The 13,536-nt window shown below is 40.8% G+C and overlaps 1 long non-coding RNA gene across 1 annotated transcript in view; it reads left to right on the top strand.

The window, feature by feature from the left end:
• The first annotated feature begins 646 nt into the window (after positions 1–646).
• The window catches only part of LOC308648536, a 119,228-nt gene continuing 106,338 nt past the window's right edge, over positions 647–13,536 (top strand). Inside the window, exon 1 of the long non-coding RNA XR_014021850.1 lies at positions 647–778. This is a non-coding gene — a long non-coding RNA (uncharacterized lncRNA). The remainder of the gene's footprint in view (positions 779–13,536) is intronic.

The following is a 13,536-nucleotide window of genomic DNA, read 5'->3' as shown; positions in this document are numbered from 1 at the left end:
GCCTCTCAACCATTACTTCTGGCAAAAATGCCAGGGGCCATTCCCACTGGGCTGTGGCTCTCAACATTCCTCAGCATGGCATTCAAGTTCTTCCTCCTTCCACCCACTGTCTTCTTCTCCAGATTTGGTTCACACCATGATTTCTGGGCTAATGAAAATGCCAGCTCCTTAGCTTTGCTCTGATTTCCCAATTCTATGCATCCTTCAAGATCAGCTTAAAGGCCACTTACCTTAGGGAGGTTTTCCACTACCTGCTCTTTATTCCTTCACTCCCAACACTCCACCTCTAACCAGCAGATTACTTTCACCCTCTCCTGAAGTTCTAAAATGAGGTTTTACACTGAGTTACACAAGGCTCTGGGCTCCATGGGGTGTTCTGGGGGCTCCAAAGGGAAAAGATGGAAGCTGACAGATGAGGTTATGAGCTCCCCATCTCGCTTAACCAGAGCAGTTTTCAGTTGGGTTTCTTGTAAGACTTTGTTGAGACAAAAGTTTATATTGCTATAGGAAAAAGAAAAAAAAAAACTTTTAAAAAGCAGTTTCTGAGGGACTTCGTACTGTAGATGTAATGATGATTCTCATATATGAAGTGTGTCTGCTATTGCACTATGCTCATTTTTTTAATCCCCTGTGTTTAACCAGATACAGGAAGCTAATATGCACTTGTTCATGGACTGAAGAGAGAAGACTCAAGGAAAACCTGGTGAACATCAACTTCATGCAGAGCTGTATGAGAGAGGAAGGCTCACCTTCATCTTTTTCTTCAGAACACCAAAAAGTGAGTATGAATCGGTGTTGTCTTAGCTATTTTGTTGCTGTGACCAATTTTAGAGGACAAAAAGTTTATTTGGTGTTCATGGCTTCAGAAGTCTCAGTCCATAGATGGCCAACTCCATGGCTGTCGGGGTTCTTAGCCCCCCCTTCCCTCCTGACCTGCGGGAGAGATTGGGGGAGCACGCTGCCCGCACCCAGCCCTCCCTTGCAGGAGGACAATCAGATGCGCCAGGGAGAACAGTCAAAGCAGGATCTCATTTATTGAGAAAACATACACAGCTAATATAATGTACAGGAGCCAATCAGGGTAAAGGTCAGCAGGGTGGGGAGAATTTGCATCTACACCCGTCCTACAGGCAGTAATGGGTGACAGGAGCCGAGCTGTTGGTAAGGGCAGAAGTATTCTGAGCCTATCCTAGAGGTGATCCAATTCTTCATCACAACCCATGGCAATGCCTTCTGGCTAATCTCTAGGTGCTCTCTTAGCCACATGTGGCCCCAGGACTGGGAAGTGGGTAGCAGCCAGCAAGTTAAGTTTCCTCTTTTCTGATGCAACATGCCCCACGTTACATCATGCCCTACACATGGCCAAGGAGAGGCAGAACATCATGGTGGGAGAGTGTAGAGAAGAGGAAAGCAGTGGAGGACATGGCAACAAGGAAGCAGGAAGCAGAGAAAAAGAGAGGGCTCCACTTGCCAGGGACAAAATATAAACCCCAAAGCCACACCCCAGCGACCCACCTCCTCCAACCACACCCTAGTTGCCTATAGTTACCGCCCAACTAATCCACTCAAGTCTATTAATGCGATGATTAGGTTAAGGCTCTCTACCCTATCATTTCACCTTTGAACTTTCCTGCACTATATTACATATGAGATTTGGGGATACCTCATATCTAAATCATAACAGGTGTGTTACAGGAATGGAGGTTCTAGATTTACATAAACAGTTGTCACTTTGATTTAAGCAGTGATGGGCTATCTTAGGAAAGCCTCCCTGGCAGTGGGTTTATCTACCAGAAATGTCACAGAAGCAATCCCAGTGTGGGGTTGACCGTCCTGCAGAAGACCTCACAAGTCCCTGTGACTTCTGCGCCTCCCAGATCTTCTGTTGTAATTATAAACAGGCCACACTGTGATTCCAGATGGCTCGGTCTCTGCATTTTTTTTTAGACTGTGAGATCAGTAGTATTTTTTTTTTTAACTTGGAAAACAAATTGGTTTGATGCCTTTATATTGAATTGGTTGTTGTCTGCTTCTTAAAGTCTCCTGAGGCTATTTTAGAAAGGCAGCCCCAGGGCTGCAGTGCTGTCAGATGGGGAAGCCAACGCTGTTGCTGAGGCAATGTTGGCAGCTCTGGTCATAGATTTGCTATGGCAGCACATTTAGAGAAAAATTTATAGCTTCTGCTGCTCAGTAGTAAGTGGGAATTTGCTTGAGTGGGGTAATGAATTGCGGGGGCTTCTGTAATTGTCTCTGTGGGTGGTTAGCAGCCACTTGTCAGCAGCATTGGAAGTGAAGGGTTTACTTTATGCCTGCTTCACATTATACTTTTACTGCAGTTTGATTGAGTTTTCCCACTTAGAGTTTGGGTAATAGTACATTTTATTCCCAGAACAACTAACTTTCAACAAGAAACCAAGATTGCTTCTTATTTCCATGCCTTCGGGTCTTTTGTGTGGTATGTTTTGGAACATATTGGCAGGGGAGACTAATAATGACCCTAGGGTTGCTAAAATTATCAGAGAATTTTGACAAAGTATTCTTAGAACTGTGGAAAAGATTTGTTTGCTCACTTAACTGGACCACATACCCATCTTTTCTGGAAATGTTTCATAAGATGGAAAAGTACTAAATGGAGCTTGATAATTCTGTTTTATTAATATTATTCTAATTAATTCTAGAAGACCTGGCTGATGCCCTCAGGAAGAAATGATTGGCACAATTAGTTAATTGTATTTCTTTTTACCTTTCTGTTTCTAGAGGTGGTCATTTAATTAAAGGCTTATGACATAGTATTTTTCTTTAGTAGGAATAAATGTTTGATTTCATAAATCTTGTATGCTATAGCAAGAAAACACACTTTACAAATAAACTTTGAAGAACATATCTTCATATCAAGATAGGATATCCTCCTTAACCAATTAGACTTGTGACTAGGAGACTAAACAGAAGTATAATTTATTAATTATAGATTCTAGCTGACATTGTCATTCATACTAAATGCCTGGCTCATGTACAACACCACATAATTTGTGATTTCTTCTGTAGCTTAATCTGTCCTATACCCTTAGCTTCTTATACATATATGCAGACTTTCCATGTCTGTGTCCTAATCCTGTTGTGTCCTCCTCTTGAAAAGCTAGCTTTGGGGATGGGAATTTTTTCACATTCAACCATTTTATTATTATAGGAATAGCTAAAGATCACTTTTCAAATTCTGGCAAAATCATTAGTTATATCATTTTCTTAAATCTGATGCTTTATTAGCAAGATAGTTTATTTATTCAGCAATTGCAACACAGTGAATAAAAGAGGAATTTATTTAATTGTCCATGGTTAAAACTAACAGGATTAAAAAACCCAGATAGTATGTGTTATAAACATATGGCCCCCCTTTCATGACTAACCACTTGAGATATGTAAATGGTGTCACCATAGAAGCAGCAGAAGGAAATATAAAAATATGTGAAATAATCATGTTTCAGAGGAGGAATAACCAATTATATTACAGAAGATAAGCTCTAAAAGAATCAAGAAACTTGTTGTGTGTGGCTAAGGATCAAAGAGTGCTTTATTTTATATGCTCAAACAAATAAGTTCAGAAACCAAAGTCCAGGATTAAAAGGACTGTCATAAGGGATGCAAAATGCTTAGCACAGACACAATCTTTGATGCAAATGTCACAGTTCTAAAAATCGCCTGGTAGTGCTGGGCAGCCTTTGAAATTTGGTTCATATGTCGAGCTTGTCAATACACTACCCATTCTGCCAGAGGCTTAAAATTGGTTCTTTCTTGGTTCATTTGGGGTGGGGTTAAGGGAATGCAAAATTTGTTGCTCATTCATCATACATACAAGGCAACATCTGTTCCCCGCTAATGTTTTGCCTGCAATTCTGTCTTCAGAATATGTTAAGTAACCATAGAAATGAACTCTGTGGTAACCTAAAGGTGCACATAAATAGGTAGGCACATTATTTGGGCTAACATTCAGCTAAGATGCACCAGCTATGAAAACACTAACCCCTTCCATGTTAGTTGGGAAATAGCTACAATTCTGACACCTCCAAGTGCTCTCTGCTCTGCCTGCCCTAGCCCACCTCTTGCAATCCTCTAGACCTTTCTATAATACAACAACTAAAAACAGGACCTGATAAAACAGGGGCTCCAAAACACTGCTAGAGCATTATATTAAACATTTGAAGAGCACCTCAGCATATTACCAAATTTCTGAAAAGCAGACTTCCAATAAAAGACTGGAATATTTCTATCCCCTTAATATGGAGCAGTATAGCATTACCCAGTGACCTAACAGGAAAGAGGTGGCACCCTGAAATTAAGATAATCTGATAAGTGTCTGTTGATGAGGGAACTATTTACAAATGTGCATGTGTGGATGTGGGTGGAGTGAAATCACAGGGGCAGGCAGTAACCCTAGGGCTAGGAGCAGCAACCTGCCTTCACTCTGCGCCCTAGTGGAAGGAGGAAGGTGACTCCAATAAAGAGAAGGCTGCCTTGATAGAAGTGACCCTCAGTCAAAGACAGTCAACCTAAGGAACTCTGAAGGCAGGGGTTCCAACAAACCCTGTACAACTCACAGAAGGCCAGCTCTTCAAGTTTCCCATTGGTAGAATCCAATGGGAAGCCTGAAAGAACAAGAGCCATTGATAGTCAATAGACTTGTGCCTCCTGGGACAGTGCTCAAAGTAAAGAGGGTGGAGAATGATCTGGAAGCAAAACACCTGGCCTACCATCTAATTGTCTTTCTCATCTAGAATTTCTCAAAATTGTTCAAGTCCCACATGAAATGCTCTACACTTTACAAGAAGGAATCAGTTAAAGATTTGGTTTCTTTAAATCTATCACTTCAGAGTAGGAAACATATTTTGTTTTGTTCTGTTAACTATCTCCTTTCTCCATGTTAGACTTAATATCAAACCAAAGCCACATCTCTAAAGTGGATTTTTCACAATCAATTGCATTTACACAAAAAAAGTGAACAATTGCTCAGCAGAGATTCCTGAAAATAAGGTTACAGAAACTAGATGTAATTACTCCGAAGTAAAACAGAATAATCATTTATTCTCCATGTGATTCAGTTAGTCCTTGTGATGTCTACAGTGTGAAAACACATATCTGTGGCTTAAAAAAACCCACTGTTTTAGAGAGGTCACAGTTATTTCTGACCAAACTGACTCTTGTTCCTTCCTCATGAAAGAACAGATGCTTACTATCTACATATTGAAAGATCAAGAGAGAGATTATAGGCCAACAAGAAACTGGGCTTCTCTTTTGCCCTTGTTCTTTTCCAGCCCCACCTCCACCATGAGGAGTACACAGTGGCCTTGGTCAGAGTTGGGTTTGTGCTGCCCGCTACTTGCCTCCAGGTTCCCACAGTTTCCTGTGGTCACATGCATTCCCTTGGCAGCTTCAGTTTGAGGGAACAACAAAGTGGGAAGCATATGTGTGGCCAGCCAGCAGATGGAGGAATGACTCCTGAGATATGGGACAGCAAAAATCCTGTTGCCTTGATGATATAGTTGACTTGGGAATGTTGCCAATTCCTTCATCCATGGGGGACCCTGGCCACACTCGGATGCTTGGATTATACTCCCAGGAGTAACAGGCTTATCTCCACAGTTGGTAACAAGAAAGAGCCGAGTTCTAGATTCCACTTAAATAAATTGCTTAACTTCTTGCAAAAGGAGATCTTATTTGACTTCAGAGGACTTTCAAGAATACTGTTCAGAACTAGGCACAATGGTACACACCTGGAGTCCCAGCTACTTGGGAGCCTGAGGCAGAAGCATCCCTTGAGCCCAGAGTTCAGGACCAGTCTTTTTTGTTTGTTTTTTTGGTGGTGGTGCTAGGGGGACTGAACCCAGGGCCTTGTACATGTGAAGCAAGCACTCTACCAAATGAGCTATATCCCCATCTCTTAAAAAAAAATTAAAGAGAAGAGAAAAAGAGATAGGACTGTTCAGCACTCTAGTGGCCTGCCATAGCCAGAGGGACCACTTTCCTTTTAGCCAAGGTCCTAGAGAGCCATTTTTACTTCTTTGTCATCTGAAGCTTTTGCATTCGGAATGATGTCAGCCCTTCTTGGCACTGCACTAAGGAAATTATAATGTCCTTGCTTCCTAAGAATATAATCTAATGCAAAGGCATACAAATAGCTTTGTGTATCCAAATGAAAAGGGAAAGAAATGAGTCTTAAAATTCTCTGAACACTGAAGTTTTATTTCCCTTTCAATTATATATCTCAAGTGAGCAGCAAGAAATTTGGATAATGAAGAAATTCCAGGTAATTCTAAGTCATGAATCATTTATTAAAGACCTGCCCAGCACCTAGCAGTGCACCAAATGCTAAAGCAATAAAAGCTATGATGTCTACCTTGGTCTTGGGAATCTTATGATCTGATAGGACAGAGAATATACATATATATATATAATTTATTCATTTATTTTTTAAATTCCTTAATTATGATGGTTCTAGGAATTGAGCCCGGGGGTTTTCTACCACTCAGCTACATCCCCAGCACTATCTTTTAAAGATTTTATTTTAAGATTGTGTCTTGCTAAGTTGCCCAGGATGGCCTTGAACTTGCCATCTTCCTCCCAAGTCACTGAGATTACAAGTGTGTGCTACTTAGCTTAGCTACGAAGGAACATTTATACTTAGCAGCAAAAGGGTTACAGAGTAGGGAGTGTATGTATAGTTGTTAGTAGTACAGGAAAGACTTCTTGGAAGAGGTGACAACTGAGCTGGACTTTAACAGATAAATTCTAAGCAGTGGAAACTACCTAGGCAAAAGAATGGAGGGTAAAAAACAGCATGGTGGGTTTGGACAAGGCGTGGTTGAGGAGGGTGGATCTGGAAAACGAGCAGAGACTGCCATGGAGGAACTGGTGCTAGGAAATTGGATTGTATGCAGTCAGGGACATAGTTTAACATGTTAGGGCCATCAGCCTCATGTAGGTTTGGGAGAATGAATTAAATATTCTTTTTTTAATATTTATTTTTTTAGGTGTAGTTGGACACAATGCCTTTATTTTATTTATTTATTTTTATGTGGTGCTGAGCTACAACCCCAGCCCTGAATTAAATATTCTTATTCCAAACATTTTTATGGCACTTCAGCATTTACTAAATAGCTTTCTCGTTTATTTTAATTTAAATTAACAATGAAATGATCATCAACCCGGAGACAGAAGTCACATCAGTTATTTCAATGGGGAGAACTTGATATAAGGAGTTGTTAACGGGATGTTGAAGAACTGAGAAGACAAAGAGTACATTTAAATGTCATGGTAGTTAGTAGTAACTGAGGGAAACAGCTACCAGTCCTGAGGATAGAAGGACATGGAAAGAAGTCAGAATTATTAAAACCTAAAAGCTTTGGGGTGGGGGGTGGCTACAGACTATGAGGTTGGTTCTGTGAGTATTAGAAAAACTGCAAAGTAGAATCCACCACTGCTGCTGAAATGAACTGCCATTTCTATGAAGAAGAAGTGAGATTCAGGAGGTGCTGACAAGTGAGAAGCAACTATAAAGCAAACAGGAAAAAGGAGGTCCCCTCTTCCTTCTCCAGCTTTGCTTTCTGTCTAGCACTCCTTGGCAGAGCCTGCTAGGGAGTCTGTGGGCCAGAGTCCAGCTCAGAACCACAAGCCAGAGCATAGCATTTGAGAGATTATAGCTTAATATGTACACAATCGCCATTCCCAGGGTGGATATCAGTGGACAAGAAGAAATGGGGCCACCATCCCAGAAGCCAAAGATTCCATCAGCAGGTAACAAATCATCTTTTAGTTTTATTTTCATAGTTATCTGTGGGTACTACAGCTGTCTTTGTGACCTCTAACTCTCACTTTCTTTAATGTCTTAAGACTTGTTGCTTAGGACTTTTCAATATCCCTCACCCCAAGTCTATTATTGTTCAGACGGTAGAACTTCAGGGAAATGACAGAATTGGGTCCAGGGCATGCCAAGAGGTGGGCAGTGCCATCCTGAACCCACCACCTTAAAGCTATCCTCTTTGTCATCTCAGATCATCTGAGGTGTATGTGTCATTGATAGAAAACTCTTACTTCCTCTAGTCATTTCTACTCCATTAATGTCCCTGCAAGTACTTTTGCCTTGCTCTTTGTAGGCACTGCACTTGTTTGTAGAATTGCACTCATTACAAGAATTAAGGATTTAATTATGTTTTTGATTTGATTATGTTTCACTTGTGTTTTTCTCCAATTGATTTTTCTATATAAGTCTTGTGACCCATTAGATGACAGTCTTCTCCAGGGCAGGTCTGTGTGGTGGGAAAGCATGGATTTAGAATCAACAGAATTAGGTTCAAATCCCAGGTCTGATATATATTAAGTAATATAATTAATATCTAAATCTTAGTTCCTCATCTGCAAAATGGTGAACAATATCTATTTTTACTAGGTTAAGATGGTGAAATGAAATGATATCAAAGCTTAGAATCTGGTACTTAATGGTTGGTTAATAACACCTTGTACATTCTCCCCCCTTTATTTTGCATCTCTTTGACCATATCTCATGCTAGGAATGCAGTAATATTGGTGACCTGACTTACCAAAATAGAAAAGCTGTAGAATCCTTTTGGAGAGGAACTGAAATATCTTTATACAGCTTCCTCCTCCCCAGCCCCTGAGAACACTGGGTACACCAATAACAATTAAAATTATATATAAATGACTGGAAGTTATTTCTAAAGAGGAAGGTCGTCTTCAGTGTATGCAGACTGGAGCTGCCGGATACTCTGTCAGAACAATAGCTATTCATTGTGTCAGTTTCAAAGCTGGCACCGACAAGCCAGTATTCCAGTGCTATTCCCACACAAACAAATCTGGAGCAAAATTTCCATGACCTGAAGGTTTAGTGTAAACAACTCATTGCAAGAGCTTTTTACATGTATATCCATGTCGTTGGTTCAGACATTCAATACTTTTTGGAGACTCTTATAAACACAGCTTAATAACTAATGATTAAAACAACAACAGCAACAACAACAACAACAAAAATCAGAAAACAAATGCTCATCAACCCCTGCCCTCAGGTTTGTGTTTTGTTGCTGAGTACATATGGTAAACAGTTCCTTCCACCAGAGCTGTAGATGGAAGATACAGCCTTCAGATAACACAGACTCAAGGAAAAGCCTTTTAAAGGCACCAAAGCTTTGCTGGGCTGGCTGAGGCATGCAGGCTGCCAGAGGTCCTGACTCCTGGGCCAAAGAATAATGGCAGGCTTTTTATTTTTAAGTAGTAGTTAGCATTTGATAGCTCTTAATATTTGCAGTGACCTTTACAGCTATTGTTATTAGTTATTCCTCCCAGAGGCTCTTTGAACTAAATGACACAACTATTTTTATTCAACTCCCCCAATGCCTCCTTCCACTCCAATCACAAGACCTGCAGGGCTCTCTGCACTTCGAGCTGATATTCACTTAGGAATAAGCTGCAGTTCCTCATGAGCAATGATCTCAGTGATAAAGCAGATTTTCAAGTGAAGATAGTATTATATACAGTGCATTTTAATTTATCCAATGTAAGTTAGATAGTGTCACTTGTCTGCTTAAAAATCCTACCCTGGATTCCCATCTCATTCTATGTAAAGCCACAGTCTTCACAGTGACCTGAAAAACCAGTGGCCCTTTCCTCACTTTGTGGACCTCACTACCTATTCCTCACCTGCACCTTTACCCTGCCCCAATCACACTCACCTACCTGCAGCAGCTCCTCCCACTCCAGCTCTTGACGCAGGCCTTCACATGGGCTGGTTCCTCTGCCTGACTTTTTCTTCCTGCAGATCTGGCTGCCTCACCTCTTCCAGGTCTTTGCTTAGATGTCACCTTCTCCATGAAGTCTCCCCTGCTGATCTAATTTAAAATCACAGCTGTGGTCAAGTACTTATTGCCTTCTGAGGTCCTATACATCATTTATTGAGTTATTAGGTACACTGTTTATTTTCACGCCCCCCTTCCAAGAGGGATAGGGAGGCAAGGTAGAGGATGTTTGTCCATTTAGTGCCCTACTCTATACCAAGCACCTAGAACAATGCATACATATAGAAGACACGTAACAAATATTTATTGAATGAGCAAATATTATACCTTTAAAGATTGTCGTAACATTTGACCTGCAGCCTTAGAATGCCTCTCAATATGTGGTTTATCTTTATATGGTTTAGTAATAGTTGCTAAACCTGCTTTCCACCCGTGATAAACAGCTCATTTTTACAGCAATTCTGTACAGCTAACTGAAGCACAAAAATTTCAGGTTGGAAGGAACGGGACAATTTCAGTGGGGTGGCATGGAGAGAAACTTTCTATGTGTTCTGGTTTGACAGCCCATCAAACTAATCCCATCAACTGCATCCCCAAGTGGTATTGCATCTCCCTTTCCATCTGTACAGGGAGTCAGAGGTGTGCAGAGATTGAAAGAAAAAGCTCTGTGGCTAGGCAGCCATATCATCCAGTTCTTGTTCCAGGTATGGCTGTGCAACCTTGAACAAGAGACTTTAGCTTCTCTCAGCCTCAGTTTTCTTACCTGGAAAATGGTGATAAAATAGTCCCTACTTCAGGAGGATTTTTTTCTCCTCAATTTTTAAATGTATTGTCTTAATCAATTTAAATATATAACCATTATCAGCATCTCTCTCTACAATTCTTTTTATCTTGCATAACTGAAACTCTATACCCATTAAACACTAACTCCTCATTCCTACCTCCCCCCAGCCCCTGGCAACCACCGTTCTACTTTCTATTTCTTATTTTCTCTACTCTGTGTACCTCACATAAGTGGAACCATAAAGTATTTACTTATTTCACTTAGCATAATGTCTTCAAAACCCACCCAAGTTGCAGCCAATGTCAGAATTCCCTTCCTTTTTAAGATTGAGTAATATTCCATTGTATGTGCATACCATATTTTGTTTATTCATGTATCTGTCTGTCCATGGCCTCTTGAATTGTTTTCACATTCATGGGATTTTGTGATAATAAATGAAGTAAGGCATGTAAAGAGTCTGGCATATAGTAAACACTGAACAAATATTAGCAGCTGTGATTATTAATTCTGACTTTTATAAAATCCTTAGCATTGAGCTTAATCAAGGAATTAAAACATATCCAACTGAGACAACCCATTTAACCACCACTTTGGGGGAAGGGGGAAATAAGAGATGTATCTCCCCCCACCCCATCAGTTGCAGAACATTGTCCTACTCACATTAGTAGCAAGTGAAATACTTAAGTGAAATGCTCCTAAGGCCTCCACCACCTCTCACCTTTTCTAAACAACTGAGATTGCCAAAACCCTGATCTTTCTTTTGTTCAGAGGGCCAGTCCTAGTACCAAGTTCAAACAGAGAAAAGGACAGAGGAGTCAGAGTGGTCTGCCAATATTGCCGCTTCTCACTCTGGATAATGCTGAAAACAGGCTCTACTCAGACTGGCAGTCTTTCCCTACTTTCCAGGGATTCTTTTATTGACCTGGGTTCTCTTCATGGAACTGAGTGCTTAGGCTCCAAGATGACAGCTCTTTGACAAGATTTCAGTTCCTCGTGCTCAATCATTGTTCTCAAACACATCCACATCCAGAAGGATTTCCTGTCTCAGCCACGGGCTGTGTTGGAACCAGTCACCCTCACCACCACCACCACCACCATCACCACCGTTAGTTACCCAAGATCAACGGCCAGACTATCTCTTTTCTTTTGGTGAATTTCCCCTTGGGAATTCCTGGTGTCCTTTTCTCCAAAGGGCTTCTTGTGGGATCTTTCCTAACCCACCAGGGAGATTGTAATCCTCCTATTCACCAGTGACCAGCTCTGCATAACGCCTCACTTGTACTGGAGGGTCAGGCTTCCTCAAGCCACGCTGAGTTCTGCTAAGCTCTCCCCTCCAGGCAATAGGGCACAGACATCTTACAGCATCTTAAGTAAGAGTGGCCACTTAATGACTCTCCTGAATGAAGAAGATCTGTATCCTTATGGGTAGAAAAGTGACTGACCTTACCCAGCTAGCTAATTTCAGGTTGCATCTTATCAGACACTTGTTACACTTAAGGTTCACTGGGTCAGGTTCTACTTCTGGAGGTCAGTAGGAGCCTCTTCCTTCTTCCCTCAACAAGTAACTGCCCTGGGGCCCTGGATTCTTTTCTTCTTCACTGGCTCCTCCACTTACTCATTGCGTGAGTAGTCACATTTTTGACAATAATAGCTGATGCTTATTGAGCTTACCACATGTCTAGTACTGTTCTAGAAGCTCTAATGCGTTATCTAATTTAATCTTAAAACAACCATATCTTTTGTAGGGAAAGCTTAGGAGTATTCCTGAAGTCATGTAGCAGCTAGGATTTGAATCTAGGCTCTCTGACTCCATGACATGGATGCACTGCTGTTTCCCTAACTTGATTTTAAAGAACAGAGATGATACTTATCTGAGTGCTATAGTTAAGGACTAGTTGCAATAAAGTATGAAAATGCGATGATCGCTGGTTCTGTAAGTGCTCCGAAAAATGGTCATTTGCCACCGTTCTCCTATTCAAATGAGCATCTCATTTTAACCACTCCATGTTTTTAAAGTGCCTGACACATAATCAGCAAGGGGTGACTATTCCCATGATTGCAATATGTGGTTTGAAGCCACTTCCCAATCCTGACTGTTCTCCAGCTCAGTTTGATCTTGAAATGGGACACCCAGAATGGCCCATGCTCCACAAGGTGGGCTCAGGTTAAAGCACAGGGAAAGAGACAGTCACCTCCCTCGAACTGGGCACTATGTCTTATTACCTGAAGTCTTAGGAGGCATTACTTTTCAGTTACTCATTTACAATGTCAACAGATGTTGAAATTGCTATTAGTCAAATCCTTGACATCTCTTTACTTACGCTGTTGCTGCTCCACAACTTCTTGGCCTGCCCTTCATTTCTTCTTTTCTGAAAAAAATATCCTTTTCTCCTTTGACTTCATGTTTGTTGTGAAAAATTTTAAAAATGTAGAAGAGTGCAAAGAAGGAAATTAAAGTCACCACGAATAGCATGATCCAGAGATAACCACTATTATTCATTTTTATTTTTCTAATATGTTTGTGTATTTCATTTTTTAATAAAATTAAGATTATCCTATTCAAAAGACATTGAGTCGGGGCTGGGGATGTGGCTCAAGTGGTAGCGCGCTCACCTGGCATGCGTGCGCCTGGGTTTGATCCTCAGCATCACATACCAACAAAGATGTTATGTCCGCTGATAACTAAAAAAAATAAATAAATAAATATTAAAATTCTCTCTCTCTCTTTAAAACAAACAAACAAAAGACATTGAGTCTGCTGCTTTTTTTTTCTCCCAGCCTAAGTCACAACCTTCTCTTTCTTAGACTATTGCAAAACTGCTAGACTACTACTCCCTAAAATTAGTTTCTCTGCTGCCATACTTACAGACTATTCTTCTGTACGGTCTATTCTCCAAAAAAATTGGCCAGCGTAATTAACATCATCACTCTTTCCTGCTCACAGTCCTCCGTAGC

The sequence above is a fragment of the Spermophilus citellus genome, assembly GCF_964194105.1.
Source record: "Spermophilus citellus genome assembly, chromosome: 4".
NCBI classification, from domain to species: Eukaryota; Metazoa; Chordata; class Mammalia; order Rodentia; family Sciuridae; genus Spermophilus; species Spermophilus citellus.
The sequence above is the reverse complement of the archived record's forward strand: the minus strand, read 5'-3'. Positions and strand labels throughout refer to the sequence as shown.